We start from the raw sequence: 5,802 nt of genomic DNA on the forward strand, positions 1-5,802 counted from the left end.
CTACACAGGAGTGGTGTATCCACTAGGTCTGTGTGAAACAGCTATGTTTCTTTTCGGTTTCGGATTTGGCATTTCGGGGGGGGACAGTGTTTTGTTTCGGTGTTTCATAGAGCTGTGTGAAATGGCTGTGTTTATTTTTGGTTCAGATTTGCCATTTCAGAGGGATTTGTTTTGGTGTTTCAGATCACTGTCCCATTTTGTTTTGGCTAGAACTGTTTTGAAACTGTTTCAGGATTTTGATGCTGTTTCGGTGTTTTGACCATAGACTATAATGGGGAACCACAAAACTGACAATAACTTTGTAATTTCCTGCCCAATATGGATGAAACTTGCAAGAATTCTAGCCCCTTCTGAGGCCATAAATTCTGACAAGTTTCAAGGAGATAGGTGCATGGGTTTCTGGGAAACTGCACCTCAAACTGTTCAAAGCGAAACATGTCAGTTGTGTGTGTGTGTAGGCAGAGCGGGATGAAAATTGCAGTGATGGTAGCCCCTGTTCTCTCTCACAACCCCAATGCAAACAGTAAGCCTCAGGCCTCTCAGAGACCTTACAGATCTGGGCTTTACCCAGCTAGGACTGTGCAGTAGCTGGCGGTTATCAGCTGTCTCCTATCCTACCTTCACCAAGGAGGTACATGATCCTGGCATTTCCTGGGGTTGCCACACCACTGGCAGTCCTACCCAGGCCTCCCTACCCGGGCAAGGTTCAGTTTTAGGTCATGCCCAGGATGATGTGGGGCCGCCTCCTCCCCATATAGCCCCAGCCCTTATACCTCCAAGTTCTTCCTGGCACAGGAGCTCAGCAAGAAGATGTTCTTCCACTGCTGGCTGCTGAGAAACTAAATTGTCACCTCCAGCTCTGAGAGTGGGGCATTAAATGCCCGCCCTCATTAGCACCTGTCCTGCCACATACATAGGCCCTTGTGCGGGCATAAGTCCTGCCAGGTTTCAGGCAGAGTGGGGCAGGGGTTTCTGTGAAACTGCGCCTCAAACTGCTGAAAGCAAAACTCATATCACTTGTGTGTGTTAAGGGGTGTAGGTTGTAGCTGTGTTGATCTAAGAACGTAGCCCAGACAAGGTTCTTAGGGTCAATCTGATATCTTTTATTAGACCAACTGAATAGTTGGAGAGATTCTGCTTTGCAAGCTTTTGGGTTTAAAAACCCTTCATTGGGCTGAGGAAGCATCTGCAGTTTCTGTGTGTGCTCTTCCTGGATGGAAGGAATAGTAAAGAAGCCAGAGGCTGGCATGCAATAAAGGCAAGAAAGCCAGCCAGTGAAAATTTAAATTGAGGCATCAGGGAGTAAGACAGAGGCTGGGAGGGGGAGGGGGTGCAAGGGGGATGTAGAAGGTAAAATTGGAGAGGTACCTGCTACCTGGGGAGTCAGATGTCAGGCAGGTTGTAGTGTGTCATAAATCCAACATCTATATTATGTCCATGAGTTTCCTTATCTAGGAGGTTGATGAAGCGAAGTTCATAGGTGAAAAACCTATTGTTGGTCAAGGGAATGGCTTTAACCAAAGAGAATATTTGGAGTTGACAATATATGAACTGAAATACGATGTGGATGAAAATATGGATAGATGGGAAAGGAAAAGGCAGAGGAGAGGTGGAGGAAAGAGGAATGGTGGTGCTTCTTCCAAAAGAACAAAGGGACAATGTGAAAGTTGTTGCTTCCTCCTGGGTTGAGGGTGGTTTGTGAGAGGTTAGTGGGTTAATAGTAAAAAGGGGTGCAATAAGAACAAGGTCTTATTGTAAGGGAAGTTGTCAAGTTTTATGTTAATCTAGTTACTTTTAGCAGTTGTTTTAATTTTAGAAAAGGTTCCCTTTGGCATTTTTGGCATCAGGAGAGGGTGTTGAGGCTTGTTCTGTTCTCTCCAAGTGCTGGCCTGGTGTTGTAGTGTCTCCAGGCCAGTGTCTATTCCTCCCTGGGGGAGCAACTGTCTGTTTGTTTTTTTTAAGGGCCCCAAACACAAAATTTCCTGTCTGCATGTTTTCCCAATATGGGCCATGTATTTTATAGTCATGCTCAGTACTGGCTGCATTTAATTAACTTCATAGTTGGTTTCCATTACTGAGAACATGATGCTTTTAGCAACAGTTCAAAGATAGGCAATATATTTAATGAGGCTTCCTTGTATGCAAATGTAAGACAAGGGACTTGTTTTCCCCATGCTGATTAGGAGGGGAAATTGTATTTGAGTAAATATAGCACGTCTTTATAATGATTAAAAACATCTGCCTAAAAATTCTTAGCGCTTTTATGGTACTTTTTGACTACAGAGCTCAAGACACTTAGGGAAGACCATTATCCTTCTACTAAACACAGGAAGGGAAGTGACTTGCCTACTATCATCCTAGCAAAGCTAATACTGGCAGAGCTGATACTTTAATGTGGTTTCCTAGGCCAGAATCTTTCTGTGTGAGAGAAAAGCTTAGTCATGGCTGATGCCAGGAGTGGTATATGACACCCATGTACAGTGTTGTTCAACTTGAGGACAACCAACTGTTCCCTTTTACATTGAAAGAAAAGTGTGATAGCAATTCGTTGAATCAAGATGCTGGCAATTATTTGCTTCTGCATTTGCATTAATTTGAGAGTAAATCTCTGCACTGAACTCCAGCTGTTTCAGAGGGTTTTATGAATGAATGGAGATGCAGGGCCAAATCCTGTCATGCAGTGTGGTGCTGTCTCCACTTGAGGTTAGCAAAGGCTTAGAAAGGGGGGGGGTTTGTCCTTGAGAGAAAATTAATTTTATGAGTCATCAAAACGTAAAAAGCAGAAATCTAATTCTTATTTAATGATAATATACCTTTTATATAAATTTTAAATAATCCAGAAACCTTATACAAATCTTATAGAAGCAGTGTTTTATTAAATATTACTAATAATAATCTTTAATAAAAGAAACATTGTTCCATTTACTTGAAAGAATTCTGAAGCTAACAAGTTTCTTTAATAAAAATCCATTTAGACTTTTTTAGAAAAGGGTAAAATCATATGAAACAAAATAAAGCTATCCCCAAAGGATGAAAGGCCTTAAACAAAGAAACCTATGTATGCAGGCCAGGCACCCCTCCCCCCGCCCCAGTCTACCTCTGGAGCCCCCCCCCCAGTGTACTTGTACACGTGGCTAGTTGTAGTAAAGCAAGCTACCCCCCTGGCCCCTGTTTACCTCTGGAGCTCCCCTAGTGTATATGTGCAAGTGACTGGTTGGTGGTGGCTTGCAAAAAAACAAGCCAGGCTGCTGGGGGGTGACATGAGATTGTGTTTGTGTGTAAGCAAAGCTGCAAACCCCAACCCCCTCCCCCCAACCAACAGCCTCACTCAGGTGTTATACACACACCAGGAAGCTTTGTGTAGGGTGAGCCAAGAAAGAGCACGAAGAAGGGTGGATATGGAAGCAGACACAGGAAGCCAGGAAACTATGAGCTTTTGTTGTTTGCAACAAAGTATTACAGCAGTTACTTGGGCTTCTTCGCCTTCACCCCACCATGACCCTGAACCGCCCCTGTCTCCCTGAAATGCAGTGGCACCATCCTGGCCCTGCTGGCAATCATATGGCCCTGCTGTGACCCTACAGAGTAAAGGGGAACAGGCTCATCTTGCACAGAGGCAAGATGAGCAGACTTATTTTTCCCTTTTGGGCATCATACCCATTCATTTTTTACAAAGTTGTGCAAGGCCTCCTTGAAAATGTCATGTGAACTCTGTAAGTCAGCACTGGATTTGTCGACTGTGCCTTTCAAATTCCTCAAGGTGGCTCACACTTCCTGAAGGATGGCATGGTCCTTACACATTGAATCATGGAGTTCATCCTGCCAGTTATCTTCATGTTGTACTCTGGCTACTGAGGACTCCACCAAAACCTCAAGGTTTCGCGGGACTGTTTCTGTTTGCTGTAAAAATCTCTGTAGCCTTCTGCTGAAGTGTGAATGGGGCACCATTCCCAGTGGCCATGGGTCACGGCAGCTGATAAAGAAAAAAGCAATGGTTGGCTTCCCCCCAAAAGGAGGAAAGTATACACCCCCACCCCCACCATGCAGCGCACAAAATCCCGGCAGGCACGGAAACAGACCCTGCAAAACTAGGGCACCACTTGTACTGCCCAAAACTTACGAGTACTCGCTGCTCTGGGAGGAACAGATCCATGGCTGCCACTGCCCATGCTAGCTGCAACAAATTAATTAAAGCAAATAATTAGCTGGGCTGCACCACCACCAAAAGACCATGGTGACCCACCTACAACAACACATGAATTTCTCCCCCTCCCACCCAGCCCCCCAAACCCAAACAGAAAGACCCAGGAGTTTCCTGGCAGTGGCAAGAGGCACATTACAAGAGACCTACCAGGTCCAGCAGATGATGTTTCTTTCTCCCCCCCCCCCCTCTGATTCATCATCCGTGCTACTCCGTGGAATGGAGGGGCTACGTGGCAATAACTGTAAGGTGACTGATGATTCTTCCTGCCACTGGCCATCTGGGAACAGGGAGCAGTCTCCGAACAGCTGAGACACGATGATGGTTTCACCCTCAGGAGGGGCTGCTGACGCTGCCACCACCGCCTCCTCTACCTCCAGCCCAACTCCAGTGCTGAAAGTCTCCAAAGCCGGGTTGTCACCCACATCCCTGGAGAGAATAATGGACACCTTGTCATAGAATGGGGCAGTGTGTGACCTGCCCCAGAATGAGAGTTTGCATCTTTGGCTCTGTAAAATGCTGATCTCAGGGACTTGATCTTGCACTGGACCTGGGTCCAGTCACGATTGTGCAATTGTGCCTGCATGCCTTTTGTGATCTCAGCATAAACAGGCTTATTCCTCCTACTCTCCAGCCTGTCTGTGATCCTTTTCTCTGACCAAATGTTGATTAAGTCCTCCAGTTCTTCCCAGCTCCAGTTGGGTCCATGGGCAATGGAGATATTAGCCTCCTGGGCCATCAGTTCCATCATACTGCTGGCCTTGGCTTTTTGAGACATGATGAAGCAGTTGGTGGTCAAAAGCACAAGCAATTTGTAAAAGAGGTTGGCAATTTTTTTTTGGGGGGGGGGGGGGGTTTATACTACGGTGGTGTTTTAGTCTGGGAAAATTCCAAGGATTTTGAAGCCATTACCTGTGAGCATCAAAACACCCAAAGGTGATGAAGCACCCCCAGTTAACAACAACAAAGACCTGGTGATGGGGTAAACAAGGCCATTGTACTTTGGGATGGCTGCTCAATGGCCAGAAATGTTGCAAAAATCATTTATAACTGCCTGCTTGTGCAAAATAATTTTATTACAGAAGCACAGCATTATGTTTTCCCTTAAACTGGCAAAAGTTTTAAATAGCCAGAAGGAGTAGGCAAAACATTTTTTTTTTGTTTGCAAGCTTGATTACAGCATAACACCAGTGGCTGCAAAGCTCGTGCAAAAGGCATAATGCCACAGGGATTCTGGGGTGGAGTGTTGAAAGAGCAGCTACACCAAGCTCCAGACCAACCATCAACTACACACACACACAATCCCTGCCACCCTGCTTGGTACAGATGGGAGAAAGGGCAAAATGGAGAATGAGGATGAAGTACGTAACATGATGGATGACATGGAGCAGGAGGAGAAGGTAAAGGAGGAGGAGGACGCAGTACTGGAAATACTGTTTTACTGGAGATTACTGCTGGAACTCTTCAGTAGGAAGAGGACACTACACTGTTCAGTGGCAATTTGTTGTGTTCCTGCTTTCATAGATTTCATAGACATTAGGGCTGGAAGGGACCTTGGAAGATCACCGAGTCCAGCCCCCTGCCCAAAGGGCAGGAAGTCA

General features: G+C 45.6%; 1 pseudogene; it reads right to left on the minus strand.

Moving 5' to 3' along the window:
* Nucleotides 1-3,485: 3,485 nt before the first annotated feature.
* LOC112548173 lies at nt 3,486-4,979 on the minus strand (annotated as a pseudogene).
* Nucleotides 4,980-5,802: the final 823 nt, after the last annotated feature.

Source organism: Alligator sinensis, unplaced genomic scaffold (assembly GCF_000455745.1).
Source record: "Alligator sinensis unplaced genomic scaffold, ASM45574v1 scaffold727_1, whole genome shotgun sequence".
NCBI classification, from domain to species: Eukaryota; Metazoa; Chordata; order Crocodylia; family Alligatoridae; genus Alligator; species Alligator sinensis.